Source organism: Oncorhynchus keta, chromosome 19 (genome assembly GCF_023373465.1).
Source record: "Oncorhynchus keta strain PuntledgeMale-10-30-2019 chromosome 19, Oket_V2, whole genome shotgun sequence".
In the NCBI taxonomy this organism is placed as follows: Eukaryota; Metazoa; Chordata; class Actinopteri; order Salmoniformes; family Salmonidae; genus Oncorhynchus; species Oncorhynchus keta.
The window spans coordinates 40,264,042-40,283,818 of record NC_068439.1 but is presented as its reverse complement, the minus strand read 5'-3'; the positions used below and the strand labels follow the sequence as shown (position 1 = coordinate 40,283,818).

Genomic DNA, 19,777 nt, shown 5'->3' with positions numbered 1-19,777 from the left:
TGTATACTTTCTGAAGGCACTATAATTAGCTAATAAAAACATTTTTTTTAAATTGTAGTGGTTCAGAGTGGCTCAGCCTACAATCTATAGATATACATGTAAATGGCCATATAAAAAAAGCACACTAAAACCTAACAAAATATATGTCCAAAAGGCTATCATTGCACAATAATTTAGGCCCTCTCTTTTCAGCCCACCACTAAAAGAGCCTTGCTGGTTGGTGCGCAGATTAATTGCACATCTGGTATCAGTTAGGGCTGCATACTTGGCACCGCTGAGGCTTCTACAGTCGAGGAAAGCAGCACGTTCCAGGAGCCCGGCCCAGCCTCTGACTCTCCCCCACGTCTCCTGGTTAGAAACAGGACACATTTGTCTCTGAGGGATTTTGACCCTTGATCTCCATGGGGGGGGGGGAGATCTCCTTGTCATTGACTTTTAGTCATTGTTTGATTGAATATTTTGAGTTATTAGACAGTGGGAACGTTGCTCTGGGAAGAGTGTGGGAGAATGTGTGCAAAGGAGGGAGAGAGAGGGAGAGCTAATGGGTTGTGTGGGGGATGGAGGGAGAGATAAAGAGTAAGAGAGATGGATGATGAGAATTGTGATAGTGGCTCAATGGGTTGTCTACTGACTATCTATTATGCCTCTTACAATGACACATCGTCCTGCCCTTGCCATATTCAACACCTCTCGTCCATTCTGTCTACATTGAGACAGAAATGCTCAATTTTCAGTTTAAAAATCCAAATAATTTTCTATAGATAAAAGGATGTAGCGCTCTGTGTGAATTATATCAAGCATGGCTAATCTGACTGCCTTTGTTTTGTTTTGATAGCCAACTCCAGATGAGACCTAACACTCTGTTGCTGGAATGCCGTGAGGCCCTTGGGCTTAGCAAACCTAGCCTCAGGATTTGCTAGCATGGCAATACCAGACAGACCACAATCACACACTAGAACATAGCAACACACCAGGCCAGTCACAACAATAACACTAAACTGTCAACCTAGACAGGTAAACACCAAAACAAACACATTATCAAAGCCATGTGAACTTCCATGAGGTAGCTAACACTCACGTCATTCGCAGTTGCGTAATACCAAACACCACGATTGGTGGAATGCTAGTTTCTCAAGCAAACTGGTCACAAAGCTGTCCAAAAACAAGCCATGACAACTATAATCTCCATAAAGACATAAGTACATATAATCACAACAATCACCTACTTGTGTGGGTTCTTAATATCACTTCCCTATTATTGGAGGGTAAATGCTAGGTTTGGCTAGCATAATTGCTATATACTAGTATACTAGTCTAGCAAAACATTGCTGTAAAAAAGTGACTGTTATTCAGCTGGGGTGGAAAGCAATTATAAATACATTATGAGGAGCTGAGAGCAGCAGTACAGGATGTGCCGATGAGAACGGCATAATTCCAACCGCCGACACACTTTGCATATCTGCAATCCAAGCAACTTCCTCACCTTCTCACCATAGTAATGGCCAGGCATGGTCACAGTCTCCTTGGCACAGTCCATCTATTGTTTTTGCTTTTTCTGGAGGGGGTAGTAGAGGGGGAGAGGTGAGGAATGAGAACATGAAGGGAGTTCCGACCACATAAGCGGTGCAGGCTTGTCATTACGGCACATTAGCGTTAGCATTGGGCTAACGCGCTGCATGACGTCCATTTCTAAGTCCATTTCTAAATGCAGTCTGCTGACGCAATTGGTCAACTCAAGTGGGTTGTAGTGGAGGAGGCAGTAGTGGAAACACCACAGAAACAACCTCATGACAGGAAACTAATCCACATCCGGACATTCACAAAGGTCACATTTCTTTAATGTGGTGCTCTGTGACCTTTTTTGCCAAACTGTGAATAATAGTATAGAATGATGTGATATCCTATCTCCCATAAGGTCTCATTTAAATTCTAGATCCACTAATGCTGTACTCCAGTTGCAATATTCTCAGTAAGGCAACTTACAGTTTCTCTCCGAAATCCACAAAATTCACAATGAGACTAGTGTGTTTGAATACACATGATCACGATAGCAGCCAATCCCTAAACTCTCTGACTGGTAAAGGCAGCAGTGTGATTCTGATTCCTCTAAGAGTGAGTTGTGATTGACGACAGCTATTGTGGCATCCTTATTTGCGGCCCGCAATGAGATTACATTGCAATTACACGAGCATGCCAGCCCATAACGTGATGCTAGCGAGGGTACAATATTCCCAAACAAACAGTAAAGTTGCTGAAGAGGCTGCAGAGAGAGAGGCTCCTGTTCCCTTGGTGGGGGAGAGTGCAGCAATGTGACGCAGTTGTCTTTTCATTGGTGGCCCGGCCACCCGCTCAGCAAGCTAGCTGTGTGTGTGTGTGTGTGTGTGTGTGTGCGTGCACTCTGAGGTGGTGTGTTTGTGCCTGTATGTGTGTGCGCGTGTTCAGTCTGTCCCCTCAGATGGTGTGAGACATGGGCAGATGTGGAGTGGGGTCAGAGAGGAAGGGGGTAGCATCCATACACAGCCAAGCAAAAGGTCAAGGTGAAACACCTACCTCTATGTTAAGATAGAGGACTGAAAACGGGACACTGCTATACCATCCCCAAGTATAATAAGTGTATCAGAATTAAAAATCTAATCTAATCTTCGGTTTCCTCAGGTGGGTGGTTTGGGCGGTTTGAACTAAAGGTCCTGACATTTAAAGATGCTCTGTCCAATTCAATATTTGACAGTCATGCTCTGGTTTATAAGGAGCTTCTACTGTGTGATGTAATTGTTCTTATTTTAGGACAATTCCACAGTAACGGAATTACTCTGAGAATAAACTGTGTGTAAAAATGAAGGATTTTTGTTTGGTTTCAGCATAATTCCTTTACCATGAAATTGCCCTTTAACATTCCAGTCAGTGTGGTTTTGCCACCGGAGAAGGAATATATACAGTACCAGTTAAAAGTTTGGACACACCTACTAATTCAAGGGTTTTTCTTTATTTTTTACTATTTTCTACATTGTAGAATAATAGTGATGACATCAAAACTATGAAATAACACACATGGAATCATGTAGTAACCAAAAAAGGGATATTCAATCAATCCCTATCCCAGTCTGTTGTTCCCACATGCTTCAAGAGGGCCACCATTGTTCCTGTTCCCAAGAAAGCTAAGGTAACTGAGCTAAACGACTACCGCCCCGTAGCACTCACTTACGTCATCATGAAGTGCTTTGAGAGACTAGTCAAGGACCATATCACCTCCACCCTACCTGACACCCTAGACCCACTCCAATTTGCTTACTGCCCAAATAGGTCCACAGACGATGCAATCTCAACCACACTGCACACTGCCCTAACCCATCTGGACAAGAGGAATACCTATGTGAGAATGCTGTTCATCGACTACAGCTCGGCATTTTACACCATAGTGCCCTCCAAGCTCGTCATCAAGCTCGAGACCCTGGGTCTCAACCCCGCCCGTGCAACTGGGTACTGGACTTCCTGACGGGCCGCCCCCAGGTGGTGAGGGTAGGCAACAACATTTCCACCCCGCTGATCCTCAACACTGGGGCCCCACAAGGGTGCGTTCTGAGCCCTCAACTGTACTCCCTGTTCACCCACGATTGTGTGGCCACGCACGCCTCCAACTCAATCATCAAGTTTGCGGACGACACAACAGTGGTAGGCTTGATTACCAACAACGACGAGATGGCCTACAGGGAGGAGGTGAGGGCCCTCGGAGTGTGGTGTCAGGAAAATAACCTCACACTCAACGTCAACAAAACTAAGAAGATGATTGTGGACTTCAGGAAACAGCAGAGGGAGCACCCCCCTATCCACAGTGATGGAACAGTAGTGGAGAGGGTAGTAAGTTTTAAGTTCCTCGGCGTACACATCACAGACAAACTGAATTGGTCCACCCACACAGACAGCATCGTGAAGAAGGCGCAGCAGCGCCTCTTCAACCTCAGGAGGCTGAAGAAATTCGGCTTGTCACCAAAAGCACTCACAAACTTCTACAGATGCACAATCGAGAGCATCTTGTCGGGCTGTATCACCGCCTGGTACGGCAACTGCTCCGCCCACAACCGTAAGGCTCTCCAGAGGGTAGTGAGGTCTGCACAACGCATCACGGGGGGCAAACTACCTGCCCTCCAGGACCCCTACATCACCCGATGTCACAGGAAGGCGAGGTCAGTACAGGTGCATCAAAGCTGGGACCGAGAGACTGAAAAACCGCTTCTATCTCAAGGCCATCAGACTGTTAAACAGCCATTGAGTGGCTGCTGCCAACACACTGACTCAACTCCAGCCACTTTAATAATGGGAATTGATGGGAAATGATGTAAAATATATCACTAGCCACTTTAAACAATGCTACCTAATATAATGTTTACATACCCTACATTATTCATCTCATATGTATATGTATATACTGTACTCTATATCATCTACTGCATCTTTATGTAATACATGTATCACTAGCCACTTTAACTATGCCACTTTGTTTACACACTAATCTCATGGGGCGGCAGCGTAGCCTAGTGGTTAGAGCGTTGGACTAGTAACCGGAAGGTTGCGAGTTCAAACCCCCGAGCTGACAAGGTACAAATCTGTCGTTCTGCCCCTGAACAGGCAGTTAACCCACTGTTCCCAGGCCATCATTGAAAATAAGAATATGTTCTTAACTGACTTGCCTGGTTAAATAAAGGTTAAATAAAGGTAAAATAAAGGTAAAATAAAAAAATAAAAAATAAAAATATGTACATACTGCACTCAATACCATCTACTGTATCTTGCCTATGCCGCTCTGTACCATCACCCATTCATATATCTTTATATATTATATATTCTTTATCCCCTTACACTAAGGTAGTAGTTTTGGAATTGTTTTGGAATTGTTAGCTAGATCACTTGTTGTCGGAACTAGAAGCACAAGCATTTCGCTACACTCGCATTAACATCTGCTAACCATGTGTATTTTATGACAAATAAAATTGGATTTGATTTGATTACCATCCTGAGACAATATAGCCCACAAAGATCTCCGCCACGGCACAACCCAAGGGGGGCGCCAACCCAGACAGGAAGATCACATCAGTGACTCAACCCACTCAAGTGACGCACCCCTCCTAGGGACGGCATGGAAGAGCACCAGTAAGCCAGTGACTCAGCTCCTATAATAGGGTTAGAGGCAGAGAATTTCAGTGGAGAGAGGGCCAGGCAGAGACCGCAAGGGCGGTTCGTTACTCCAGTGCTTTTCCATTCACCTTCACACTCCTGGGCCAGACTACACTCAATCATAGGACCTACTGAAGAGATGAGTCTTCAATTAAGACTTAAATGTCGAAATATGCAGGTCCAAAAATGGTTATGTATAAAATGGTTATGTGTTCAATAGTATTAACTGTTAACTTTGCACGTTCACCAGCAATGAGGCAGCATAGGCCTACTGGCCTTTTGGTATGTAACAATTACTTGATTGATGTATTATTTAATTATGAAGCTTGCATTTGGAATTTGTTGTTAAAAATAATAATTAGCCCACGATAGGAAGATGCTCTCCAAACTCCCGTCCAAACTCCCGTCCAAACTCCCGTCCAAACTCCCGCCAGTGGAAAGTGTTTGTTTTTTTCTGTTGTTGAAATGTTTGCTTTTGCCTCTCACACGTTTAAATGCATGTGGTAAATCTTTATTCCGTTTAATACTAAAATAATTGCTAGCGTTTCATCATTCCAACCCCATACCTATTGCAACACGTAGACATTTCTGTTTAATGTTTGATAGGCCTGTAATACATTTTAACTTAGCCAACCTTTTCAATGTACCCTGCTCTGAGTGGGCACAATGTTTACAGTGCACATGAATGTTCACAAGACTCATGAGGTAGAAGTTATGTGTATTTAATTCAATGTATGGTTTCCTTTGTTCATATTTCCTGGGTGATATCAGAGTTACGTGTGTCTGTGTCCTAGGAGCGCGCAGGCCTCAATGCGCATAGAACGCTTTGGAGTCAGAAAATGAGTAATGGAAAATGATTGTGATGAAATATCATGACAAATAATTACTGTACGTCCGATTAAGACGAATGTAGCCATGTAATGGATGTGGAAATTGCCTTTTACATTGTAGAACCAGTGTTATTGGTTGTAATTGCCAATTGTGTCGTTGTATGGTCCAGGGGGTGCTTACAGTATATTATGTAGGCCTGCTTGTTTGAGCTCCTGTTAGACAGGTTCCATTTGGTTTCTCAAGGGGAGGCTGTACAGTCTTGCTCTCTACCTGTGTCTGTTCAGATAGGAAAGGTTAAGGCTGATACAGAGGCTATTTCTTTTGGACTTTTGCCCGTGTATATTTGGTAAATATACTTGTATATTTTGTATGATATGGCACTTTCACCATTGGATCACCAAGATCTGTAAATAAATCTACTCTCTGAGCACATCAACCTGCCCTGCCTTCTGCTGATTTCATGACCTTATGACTGCTACATGTCCCTATTTTACAGTTCGAGTAGACAAAATAATGAAAAGGGCTGTCTGGTAACCTCAATAAATAGACAAATATTATTAGTTAAACAAGTTATTGCAGGGGCCTCATGAGTGGTGCAGTGGTCTAAGGCACTACATCGCATTGCTAGCTGTGCCACTAGAGATCCTGGTTCAAGTCTAGGCTCTGTCGCAGCCAGCCGTGACCGGGAGACCTGTGGGGCGGTGCACAATTGGCCGAGCATCATCCGGGTTAGGGGAGGGTTTGGCTGGCAGGGATGTTTTTGTCCCATTGTGCTCCAGCAACTCCTGTGGTTGGCTGGGTGCAATGCACATTGACACGGTCGCCAGGTGTACAGTGTTTCGTCTGACACATTGGTGTGTCTGGCTTCCGGGTTAAGTGGGCATGTGTCAAGAAGCAGCTTGGCTGGGTTGTGTTTCTGAGGACGCGCGGCTCTCGACCTTCGCCTCTCCCGAGTCCGTACGGGAGTTGCAGCGACAAGAATGTAACTACCAATTGGATACCATGAAATTGGGGAGAAAAATGAGTAAAAAAATAAAAACAAATAAACAAGTCGTTGCTTTACTTGACTTGAAAACGTGTGACTCAACTAGCTCTTAGAATGCACCACTTGGACTTGACTCGAGTCTTGACCCACTGTACTTGGGACTCGACTTGAGACTCGAACGAAGTGACTTGAGACTTGCTTGTGACTTGAATAAAAGTGGCTTGGTCTCACCTCTGGTATACACCAAGTGATGAAAAGCAGGACCCAGACATTGAGAGATTACATAGTTACTGTAAATTGTTGTACAGCTTGTGAGGATGTTCCATAATATTAATAGTCCTCTTTTCTACACTTCCTCTTTCTACACTTCCTCTTTCCTCCGCAAGTCACTCCACATCTTTAGTACGACCACACTGAGCCTCTTCGAAACCAGCCGATGCATCGTCTGCCAACACTAGCCCATGTCATACCCCCCACACACACACACAAATTACCACAGTCATTCTAACTATGACGTCTGTTGTCATCACATTTCACAATACATTATCTACTGTATTTATGATACATTATCTGAAACACCAGCAGCTGATGTAGCTGTCTACACACTGTGCAGACAGATTTACAGACTGATGCACTCCAATAGTGACTGAGAGATTTACAGCAGGTTTGTTGCCTTTGAGCCCGAGACACCTCCTGGTGCAGTCTGGGCTCGTTTCTATTAAGATTAATAACGGCTGTATTTACGAAGCAAACTGTCCCTCCAGGACCCTTAAGGCTTCCGTGTTCCAAACCGCCACTGGAACAAATGCAATGGGCTGACGGAGGGAGAATCAAAGGGATGGAGCGAGAGAGTGTAATAGAAATAAATATATTGGCTGTGTGTGTGTGTGTGTGTGTGTGTGTGTGTGTGTGTGTGTGTGTGTGTGTGTGTGTGTGTGTGTGTGTGTGTGTGTGTGTGTCTGTGTTTGCCTGCCTACATGCCCATTTGCCAGAGCCTGTGTACCAATGTCTGTGTGTCACTTCACTCTGCACCAATTATTCTACTGTGACACCCACAGTGTGTCACTGTGTAACTCTACTCTAACGACAGATTTCCTCTTCGTCTGAAGAGGAGTAACAGGGATCGGACCAAAACGCAGCGTGGTAAGTGTCCATAATTATTTATTAGGAAAACAACTGAACACTCAAACAAAACAAAAATAACGTGCATCAACGAAACAGTTCCGTGTGGTGACAAACACTGACTCGGAAAACAAACACCCACAAACCAACAGTGAAACCTAGGCTACCTAAATATGGTTCTCAATCAGGGACAACGATAAACACCTGCCTCTGATTGAGAACCATATCAGGCCAAACACAGAAATGGAAAAAACGTAGAAACACAAACAGACTGCCCACCCCAACTCACGCCCTGACCATTCTAAATAAAGACAAAACAACGGAAATAAAGGTCAGAATTCGACAATACCCCTCCCCCCCAAAGGTCCGCCTCCGTGGCCTCTTAAACACGGCGACCCTCGCTGCTGACCTCAGACTGGGGACCTTAGAAATGGGTCCCGAATGGGCGGGAGACTCCGGCAGCGCCGGACAGGCGGGAGACTCCGGCAGCGCCGGACAGGCGGGAGACTCCGGCAGCGCCGGAGTGAAGGGCGATTCTGGCGGCTCCTGGCTGGCTGATGGCTCTGGCGGCTCCTGGCTGACTGGCAGCTCCTGGATGGCGGCTCAGGCAGCTCCTGGCTGGCTGGCGGCTCTGGCGGCTCCTGGCTGGCTGGCGGCTCTGGCGGCTCCTGGCTGACTGGCGGCTCTGGCGGCCCAGGACAGACTGGCGGCTCTGGCGGCCCAGGACAGACTGGCGGCTCTGGCGGCCCAGGACAGACTGGCGGCTCTGGCGGCCCAGGACAGACTGGCGGCTCTGGCGGCCCAGGACAGACTGGCGGCTCTGGCGGCCCAGGACAGACTGGCGGCTCTGGCGGCCCAGGACAGACTGGCGGCTCTGGCGGCCCAGGACAGACTGGCGGCTCTGGCGGCCCAGGACAGACTGGCGGCTCTGGCGGCCCAGGACAGACTGGCGGCTCTGGCGGCCCAGGACAGACTGGCGGCTCTGGCGGCCCAGGACAGACTGGCGGCTCTGGCGGCCCAGGACAGACAGGAGACTCTAGCGGCGCTGGGCAGGAGGAAGGCTCCGGCAGCGCCGGACAGGCGGGAGACTCCAGCAGCGCCAGACAGGCGGGAGCTCATGTAGGCAGAAGACGGAGAGACAGCCTGGTGCGGGGGGCTGCCTCCGGAGGGCTGGTGCGTGGAGGTGGCACTGGGTAGACCGGACCGTGAAGGCGCACTGGAGCTCTTGAGCACCGAGCCTGCCCAACCTTACCTGGTTGAATGCTCCCGGTAGCCAGGCCAGTGCGGCGAGGTGGAATAGCCCGCACTGGGCTGTGCTGGCAAACCGGGGACACCATGCATAAGGCTGGTGCCATGTACGCCGGCCCAAGGAGACGCACTGGAGACCAGATGTGTAGATCCGACTTCATGGCACGTGGCTCAATGCCCACTCTAGCCCGGCCAATACGAGAAGCTGGAATGTACCGCACCGGGCTATGCACCTGCACTGGGGACACCGTGCGCTCCACAGCATAACACGGTGCCTGCTCGTTCCCTCTCCGGTAAGCATGGGAAGTTGGTGCAGGACTCCTGCCTGGCTTCGCCACACTCCCCGTGTGCCTCCCCCAAGAAATTTTTGGGGCTGCCTCTCGGGCTTCCAGCCACGCTGCCTCCTCATACCAGCGCCTCTCTGCCTTCGCTTCCTCCAGCTCTGCTTTGGGACGGCGATATTCCCCTGGCTGTGCCCAGGGTCCTTTGCCGTCCAGAATCTCTTCCCATGTCCAGGAGTCCTGTGTACTTTTCCGCTGCTGCCTGTTACCACGCTGCTTGGTCCTTGGTTGGTGGGTGTTTCTGTAACGACAGATTTCCTCTTCGTCTGAAGAGGAGTAACAGGGATCGGACCAAAACGCAGCGTGGTAAGTGTCCATAATTATTTATTACGAAAACAACTGAACACTCGAACAAAACAAAAATAACGTGCATCAACGAAACAGTTCCGTGTGGTGACAAACACTGACTCGGAAAACAAACACCCACAAAACAAGTGAAACCCAGGCTACCTAAATATGGTTCTCAATCATGGACAACAATAAACAGCTGCCTGTGATTGAGAACCATATCAGGCCAAACACAGAAATGGAAAAAACATAGAAACACAAACAAAGACTGCCCACCCCATCTCACGCCCTGACCATACTAAATAAAGACAAAACAAAGGAAATAAAGGTCAGAACGTAACATCTACTTTCTGTTGTAATCACTGGTACTGTATTGAGCCGCCGCCACAAACAATATTTGTTCTGTTTTATTTCATCTGGGGAGCCCAATTGAGACCAGGGTCTCATTTTCAATGGCGCCCTGAGGACAGAAAATGAGATAGAAAACTACAAGATACAAGATAGAATAACAAGATACAGTAACAAATACATTACATTGGAACATCACAAAAACCACAGGCATCATAAACAAATGGTTAAAGTCAATCAATCAAAACAATTGTACACCTCTGTGAACTCATTTATCAGCGTTTTCAACTGCCGAGTGGCACTAGGGAATCCAAATCTAGTGATTTTTGTAAGTGATTCCAAAACTGTGGAGTGTGAAAACTAAAACGCGGATTTACCTCGTTCCGTGGAGACCTGGGGAATCTCAAGAGTTAAGCAACCCTGCGAATGGGTTTGGTATCTCATGTTTTTATACTTTACAACAAAGTTAGCTAAGTCGGAAGCTTGTATAGAAGAGCTTGTAAACTGAAACGGTGTAATGAAGTGATCTAAGAGACTTTTAATGCGGACCAGCCAACCATTTGATACAGGATGCAGTGATACTTATTTTAAAAAATCTCTCCTCTCCTCTCCTCTCCTCTCCTCTCCTCTCTTCTCAATTCAATGGCTTTATTGGCATGGGGGACATATGTTTACGTTGCCAAAGCAAGTGAAAAAGATAATAAACATAAGTGAAATATACAATACAAATGAACAGTAAACATTACACTCACAGAAGTACCAAAAGAATAAAGACATTTCAAATATCATATTATGTCTATATACACAGTGTTGTAACGATGTGCAAATAGTCAAAGTACAAAAGGGGGGAAAAATAAACAAATATGGGTTGTGTTTACAATGGTGTTTATCACTTGTTGCCATTTTCTTGCGGCAACAGATCACCAATCTTGCTGCAGTGACGGCACACTGTGGTATTTCACCCAGTAGATGGGAGTTTATCAAAATTGGGTATGTTTTTGAATTCTTTGTGAATCTGTGTAATCTGAGGGAAATATGTGTCTCTAATATGGTCATACATTTGTCAGGAGGTTAGGAAGTGCAGCTCAGTTTCCATGGCCTGTCTTCTCTTGAGAGGCAGGTCTGCCTACCACGGCCTTTCTTAAATAGCAAGGCTATGCTCACTTCGTCAGTCACAGAGGTCAGGTATTCTGTCACTGTGTACTTTCTGTTTAGGGTCACTCTGGATAAGAGCGTCTGCTAAATGACTTAAATGTAAATGTAAATATCATTCTTGTTTGCATAGTTATTTTGATAATCCTTTCCAATGTGTCAAGAAATTATCTTTTTTGTCATGATTTGGTTGGGTCTAATTGTGCTGCTGTCCTGGGGCTCTGTGGAGTCTGTTTGTGTTTGTGAATAGAGCCCAACTACCACCTTGCTTAGGGGATTCATCTCCCGGTTAATCTCTCTGTAGGGGATGGCTTTGTTATGGAAGGTTTGGGAATCGCTTACTTTTAGGTGGTTGTAGAATTTAGCGGCTCTTTTCTGGATTTTGATCATTTGCGGGTATGTTTCTAATTCTGCTCTGCATGCATTATTTGTTGTTTTATGTTGGACATTTTTGCAGAATTCTTTGTTTGTCCCATTTTGTGAATTCTTGGTTGGTGAGCGGACCCCAGACCTCACAACCATACTGATAGGTTCCATTTGACAGTCTTACTGATATTTCCTGTCAAGGCCCAGGTCTGGCTGAATCTGTGCACGATTCAAGGCCCTCCTTGATTGGTGATTCTAGTAGGGTGAGGTCTCTCTCTCTCTCTCTCTCTCTCTCTCTGTCTCTCTCTCTGTCTCTCAAACAAGAACTGACAACACTTACTAAACATCATCGCTTGACAACAGGAGGGAAAAAACTCTTTGTCCTGACTTCTGGGGCAGACTAGTACTCAAATACACTAACTGGCTATCAGACCAATAAATGAACTAACAACAAGCACTGACAACACAAATCTACCATGGGAGCTTCCAAGTCAGAAAGGATCAGGTGAATAAAAGTTAATGGCCATTCGTTGTGGTTCCCATGATGTGGTGTATTAGCTAAACCCTGCACATAGTGTTGGAGAGCTATGAGACAGTGCCCCCCACACTCCCACTCTATAAGCTCTTGTTCATCACCCTTTACCACCAGTGGAGGCTCGACCTTATGTTAATATCCAAAAGTCAACTCTAACACCAAATGACAGTGATTATCTTCAACTTCGTCGCCCATGTGTGTCGTTAGAGACGTGTTGTACTGTTCTGAACATTATACAGTAAGCACTGTGGACTGGAGTGTGCAGTCAAAACAAACTACCTTTATCTAGTTTGGGGGCGATATGATCCTCTAATGTCAGATTATATCACAATCTTCTTCAGAAAGAGGACATTCACTCTGACACAGCAAGGAGGGGAGGGAGGGAGGGAGAGGTGTGTGTGTGTGTGTGTGTGTGTGTGTGTGTGTGTGTGTGTGTGTGTGTGTGTGTGTGTGTGTGTGTGTGTGTGTGTGTGTGTGTGTGTGTGTGTGTGTGTGTGTGTGTGTGTGTGTGTGTGTGTGTGTGTGTGTGTGTGTGTGTGTGTGAGAGACAAACATTTAAAGGATTAGGTTTTTCCAGTGTTGGACAATGTGGAGAGGCCCTGCTGGTTTGAGAACTCCAAGGTCCAAACCATGGAATTAGAATTGGTCCGGACCGCAGTGACACGAGCAGGGGGGAGCATGGTGATGTCATAGTAGAGTGATTTGATGGTGATTGGACCCGGGCCTTGTCTGACCTAATGGGAACTTTTCCGGGTAGATTGGAAATGCTTTAGCTAAGTACTTAAGTTAATATCTACTAGGAAAGAATGCCAAATTACTTAGCAATATAGAATCAAACAACAAAACGTGTTCTTGCCTGATGCATGTTTTCTTTAGCTACTATTTTAAAAAGGAAAAAAAGAGAAGAGACCGATTCTGGATGCGATAAATGTAATCTACCGAGCTGGATAAACTGATTCATGCGTCACAAGAATTTGGCTCGGATTTACTTTTTAATTGAACATATCTGGGGCGGTCTGCTTGACTTTGACATCAACAGTGAACTGTCAAATTGACAAGGAGTGCAGTCAGTGTCCAACATACCCAGTATCCTACGACTACTGTGTTGGTGTCCTTTTTTTCTGTTCATGTTACAGAACATTGGATTCAAAGATGAAAGAATTCTAAGTTCCACGGAAAGCTTTCAAGTGCGCTCATGTGAAATAATGTCTCCCATATAATATACTGGCAAAGTGTTGCTTAGCGCAAGCGCTTACTTTGGACAGTTTGCGACATGAAAGGCTTTCCATTACTCTGTGAAATGCAATACTTTTCAACATAGAACCACACACTGACTCTAAGCTGCATTACACCACTTAATATAGATTAATTCAATGCTATAATTGTATATACTAGCTCTGTGGGGAATATAAAAGTGCTTGGTCTCCCCCAGCCTCCTAGAGCCTGATGCTAAAAATAACATAAAAAATGGAGAGAAAAAAAAACGAAGCAAAAACAACGCAAGCATGTACTATTGCGCTTAATAAAGTGGTGGGACTTTTGAAATGTCGTTTGGGGTTGGGAGAGTGACATTTCAAAGACAGGTTCATTGGAGTTTCCTTTTTCGCGATGAAATCTATGAATGTGAAGAGGTTTCCATATCAAATGTTAGTCATAAAGGATGTTCTCAGATACTGTCACGGGCGTCGTAAGAAGCGGACCAAGTTGCAGCGTGGTGGGCGTACAATTTCCTTTCTATTTGAATGTCGCCAACAAAACAATACAAAAACGACCATGAAGCTTACAGGTCTAAGTGCCACAAACAAAATTAACCACCCACAAAGAAAGGAGGGAAAAAGGGCTACCTAAGTATGATTCCCAATCAGAGACAATGATCGACAGCTGTCCCTGATTGAGAACCATACCCAGCCAAAACATAGAAATAAAGAAACATAGAAAACAAAACATGCCCACCCCACATCACACCCTGACCTAACCAAATAGAGAAATAAAACGGCTCGCTAAGGTCAGGGTTGTGACAGATACTCTTTTATTGGCTGAGTTTTGAGTAATTGCCTGCTACTTTTGGTTTGTTGTCGATGTTGGTTCCAACCAGACCTGGGTACAAATACATTTGACCTTTCAGTCATTTAGCAGACACTCTTATCTAAAGCAACTGAATGAGTGAATACATTTTGCACAGTACTGAGTGCATACATTTTCATACTTTTATTGTACTTGTCCCCCGTGGGAATCGAACCCACATCCCTGGTATTGCAAGTGCCAACCTCTACCAAATGAGTATTTGCTTTCTTTTAAATACTTTGAGCATTTAATTGAACTAGCCTGGAGTGCCAGATGGGTGGGGTTTGCACTTTTATAATTATTCTGTCATTGGTTCCATTGCACCAGGCAAGCTCAATCAAGTGCAGCTTATTCATTTGAAAGAACATAAATACTATTTGAAACCAGTTCTGTTTTCACATGTATTGCATGTGTGTTTGAAACTAGGATTATTTATCTTCCCACACTGCTGAGTCATGGTAACCAGGATTTATAGCTGCATTATAATGGCTTAGATATGCATCTTTGATCAACTATAATGGGAATATGGGATCCACTATTTTGTTTTTTTGTTTCAGGATCCATAGTCACAATGACTGATCCATTCAAACGCAATTAATAAAAAATGGAGTATTCAGCTCCTTTTCTTGGTAAGACCTTTCATGAGCATGTTGTCAACAATTTCATGAGCACCAACCCATTCTGTTTTAACCCCTGGGTGTAGTTCAACTACCACCCAGCAGAGGCCACTGTGGGCAAACGTCTTGCTATGCCAGGATCTTTGACATCATCAACCTAAAGCCTTGACATGCACACATGCACCAATGTAATTGCTATGGAAACATATGTGTCCATGGAGTTAGGATGAACGACTGTATCTTTGTAGTGACTGGGTGTATTGATACACCCTCCAACGTGTAATTAATAACTTCGCCATGCTCAAAGGGTCTTTGTGGTTGGATCTGTGTTCAGAATTCACTGCTTGACTGGAGGACCTTACAAGTAACGGTATGTGTGAGGTACAGAGATGAGGTAGTCATTCAAAAATCATGTTAAACACAATTATTGCACACAGAGTGAGTCCATGCAACTTATTATGTCACTTGTTAAGCAAATCTTTACTCCTGAACATATTTAGGCTTGCCATAACAAAGGGGTTGAATACTTATTGACTTTGTAAAAGTTTTTAAAAAAAACATACTTCCACTTTGACATTATGGGGTATTGTGTGTTGGCCAGTGACAAACAATCTCAATTTAATACATGTTAAATGCATGCAGAAACACAACGTTCTGAAGGCACTGTATAGGGACACTTTTCCTGCAGGACCTTTGCCATAGAGGAAGGTCAATGGTGACTTTAAAGCAGTTACATAGTTTAATGGCTGTGATAGGAGACAACTGAGGATGGATTGAACAATTCAGGTGTGGAAAGCTCTTGGAGACTTAATCCCACTTTGTGGTGACTATTGAATATCTCCTTGGTCTGTTTACTTTCAATGAAAGTGAGAGGTACCTTTAGACACCTCTAAGATACGGTATCAGCCTACCTTTCAGACCCACACTCAGTGCCACCTCACTCTCTCTTTATCACACCATAACTCTATGCTCTACAAAAAGGAAGCTTGCCAAACACCTCAGTGAGCAAACACAATAATGAGTGCTGTACCTAAACAGTGATTTGCAGGCTGCACTATAATTCAGCCAGGCACGCCACAGACACCAGCTAGACACAAGATGGATGACTTCAACGAGACGAGCCCAGAGACAATGTGTACCATCTTTCCTGTCTGAAGCAGACTAATGGCCTGTAAGAAAGCAGGTGTGTGTGGGAAGAGACAGAGGAAACACAAAAGCACTGGCAGCCAAGCTTAATGGATCAGAAACATTGGCAAACAAATCAATCTCCTCTCCTGCATTTGTTCTAGATGCTGGTGTTGCTTCCATGTGAAAATGACAAGCTCGGGTGCCTCGGTGAGTCATGAGTGACTGTCATTCCATTCATCCAATAAACAGGCTGGGAGATATCACTGGCATTTGTCTTTTAAATTATCTTGCATCCAAAAGCAGTTTTATATCTGTTTAGTTTTTGTCTTGGTGTTTGTGTGTCTGTATACGCTAGTCTGTGTGTGTGTGTGTGTGTGTGTGTGTGTGTGTGTGTGTGTGTGTGTGTGTGTGTGTGTGTGTGTGTGTGAAGCAGGCTTTCATTATTCTCATAGCAACCTGCTTATGCACTGAAACAGCACACCACTAATGATTAAACCAAGCTCAGAGGCAACCCGTCTTTGTAGATAAACTCCAAAAGCAATTGTTTATTGCAGGCAGAGAAGAAAAACATCCATCTGATTCAAGACTGTAAAAGAAATGAGCCTTTGAAAATCCACCAACCGGTCCCGACCCTATTTGCTATTTGTTTAGAACCAGCGTGGTACTGTGTAGCCAACAAAAGGGGGGAGAGGGAAAGTATGTTTTTTTTTCTCAGAGAATGACAGCGTTATTGAGTTCCTACCTTTACTGGCAGCCTTCTTTTTTTTTTAACATGGATCCATGCCAGCAAATACTTACCGTAATCCATTTATATTGTTCTCCAGGAAAGCGCGCTCATCTTACTGCAGTGAGCTGATCCTCAAAGTTATAGCCGACTTGAAAAAAAAAAATGTTTCTGACTTGACAGAATCATGGTCCACAGGGTCTCCCAGGCATACAGTATATCTGGAACTTTACTGGTTCCGGTGGACATTTTGTCCACCTGGGCAATGTTCCCTGTCTTCCACTCAAGTGTCTTGTCTGTACAGGCTAAGAGCAAATATTGCCAGTCATCTTAAAATGTCCACACCAGTAGAAATGCACCTTTTTAGTTTTTTTGAGCTTAAAGACAACGGCCAGATCGAACCCATGATGCTGCACAACCATTTAAGTAAATAGATCATTGTTTTAGTCAAAGTGTGATATATTTGGGCTTGAAGTAACAAATCCCGAAGTGACCACTTTGTGCAAATCTGTCTAGTCTTTTCCTGATATGACCTACAAATCATTTTACCACCCACCAGCATGGCATTGTTAAAGAAACAGAAACAACTGCTAAGTATTTCCTTTTCGCGACTGAGATGATCCAAACAGCCTTGTGTCCACTTGTGCGGGTCATGGAGCAAATTAAAATAGTTTTTCACCAGAAAATGAACATAATCCATTTGGGTAATTTGTCCATTTTCACGTCGTTTTTATCTAGTTTGTATTTTTAAATGTACAGTACCAGTCAAAAGTTTGGATACGCCTACTCATTTAAGGGTTTTTCCTTTATTTGTACTATTTTCTACATTGTATAATAATTAAATAACACATATGGAATCATGTAGTAACCAAAAAAGTGTTAAACAAATCAAAATATATTTGAGATTTGAGACTCTTCAAAGTAGCCACCCTTTGCCTTGATGACAACTTTGCACACTGTTATGTGAACATTTTTATAAACGCTATAATTGCGTAATATAAAACCCGCTCCCCCGTCACCCAAGATGACTGGTTTTGACCACTAAAGTTTTGCTTCACTACACACTCTACTGCTTTGATTGGTGTAATGTTAGCTAGAAACCACAAGTGTCTTACCAAATAATAAAAAGGCACTCGCAAAAGAAAATTCAAGGAACCTATGTATAGGTAGCCTTTGTCATTCTTCGGAGGTGGAACCTAAACATGTCATTTGCGGTGTGCATGATCATCAGCAAAGACACTGTAGCCTATCATTTCACTTCCTCTGTGAGAACCATGAGCACCGGCTGACTTGGCTTTGTTGTACCGAAGCCAAAGCCTCCCAGCAGCCTACCTACCAAAGGTTGCCCTGTGTTCATTACAATGTAGAAAAATGCACATCAGCTATCTTTAAATAGTTATCCGTATTACCGGCGCTTCATCTAATTCTTTAGAACTATTTCTATGACTGATTCGCAGCCGCAATTTATGGAAGATTCCAAAACTTTGGAGATTACAATAGATGGCGAAGTCAAAAATAGCTAACTATATAAGGTTAGCATGCTAGCTAGCTATTTGCTATTTTTAGGCTCCACATGGAAATTCCCCCACCCAATTTGTAAATATGTATAGGTAGCCTTTGTCATTCTTCGGAGGTGGAAACTAAACATGCATTTCCTCTCTAGGACAGGACATTTCTTTGAAATAGTTCCTCTGTAGGGGTTCTTTAAGGAGTCCATTTGAGATGATATGTCTTATATTTGAGCTGCTGCCCCCTACTGTTGTGGAGGTGAAGCACTCATTGTTTCCATTAGAAAATGTTGGACCTGTTGGAATACTCTAAAATACATCCTTCCTCTAAGTAATCAGTGATCTGACATGTCATAATTGGTGAAAGCAATGCAATGGAAAACTTGATCACACCAATCCAGTTGTGTTGGGTCATTGATCACTAAAAGAAGGGAGGGAGAATGGATGTTTTTAAGAGTGCACTTAAAGGTCTAGTGCAGTCAAAAATGTGATATTCCCTTTTATTATATATATATATTTTTCCACACTATGAAGTTGGAATAGTACTGTGAAATTGTGAAAATGATGATACTTCCTGCCTGGAATTTCAGCCTGTTTTGGTGGGGTGGAGTTTTGGCATCACCAGGCGGTAAATTAGTTCATATACCAATAAGAAAGACAGTTCCAAACTTTCTGCCAATAACAGCTCGTTTCCAGTTTCCCCCTCCACACTCGCAGACAATCCTAGCTAAATTCTTGCTTTTAGAAATGGTCATTTTCTAAGAAGCGATTTTTGTTTATTTTTTAAAAACATTTTAATTTAAAACAATCACATTAAGGTACTTCATTGTTACCCAGAAATGATTTGATATTGAGATAAAAATGGCTGCATCGAACCTTTAAGTCCCTCTGACCCTAAGTTACTTCCTAAAAGTCTAGAACTGGACATCACAGGGTTGTCATTGAGAAAAACTTGTGCTACAGCAACCAAATTCACCAAATATCATGTTATGTTCCCAACCCTATAGTCTATAGCCTCCCTACGCAATACTTAAATACTTGACCACAAACCATAAAGAGCTATGCATGATGATAGAAACAAGGTTCATGAAGGACGATTTATATGAACTTCCATGTCTCAAAGTACGAACAACATGCACCATAATCAAAGACCACGACACATACATGCGTTCTAGGACCCAAGGCTTCAAAATCAAACCCTTGTGTCCATTCATTTCCCATGCTTATGATTATGACTCAAATGGTCATAATCATCAGTTGATTTAGGTCATTACTTAAGAATGACTTCAGTTAGCCATGGAGAATGTGAACCCTGAGCATGTGAGTCATGGTTAACAGCACCAAGCGCCAA

At 43.9% G+C, this 19,777-nt stretch overlaps 1 long non-coding RNA gene across 1 annotated transcript in view; it reads left to right on the top strand.

The window, feature by feature from the left end:
• Positions 1 to 396, top strand: part of LOC118398281 (uncharacterized) — a 63,989-nt gene extending 63,593 nt beyond the window's left edge. Inside the window, exon 3 of the long non-coding RNA XR_004828593.2 lies at positions 193 to 396. This is a non-coding gene — a long non-coding RNA (uncharacterized LOC118398281). The remainder of the gene's footprint in view (positions 1 to 192) is intronic.
• Positions 397 to 19,777: the final 19,381 nt, after the last annotated feature.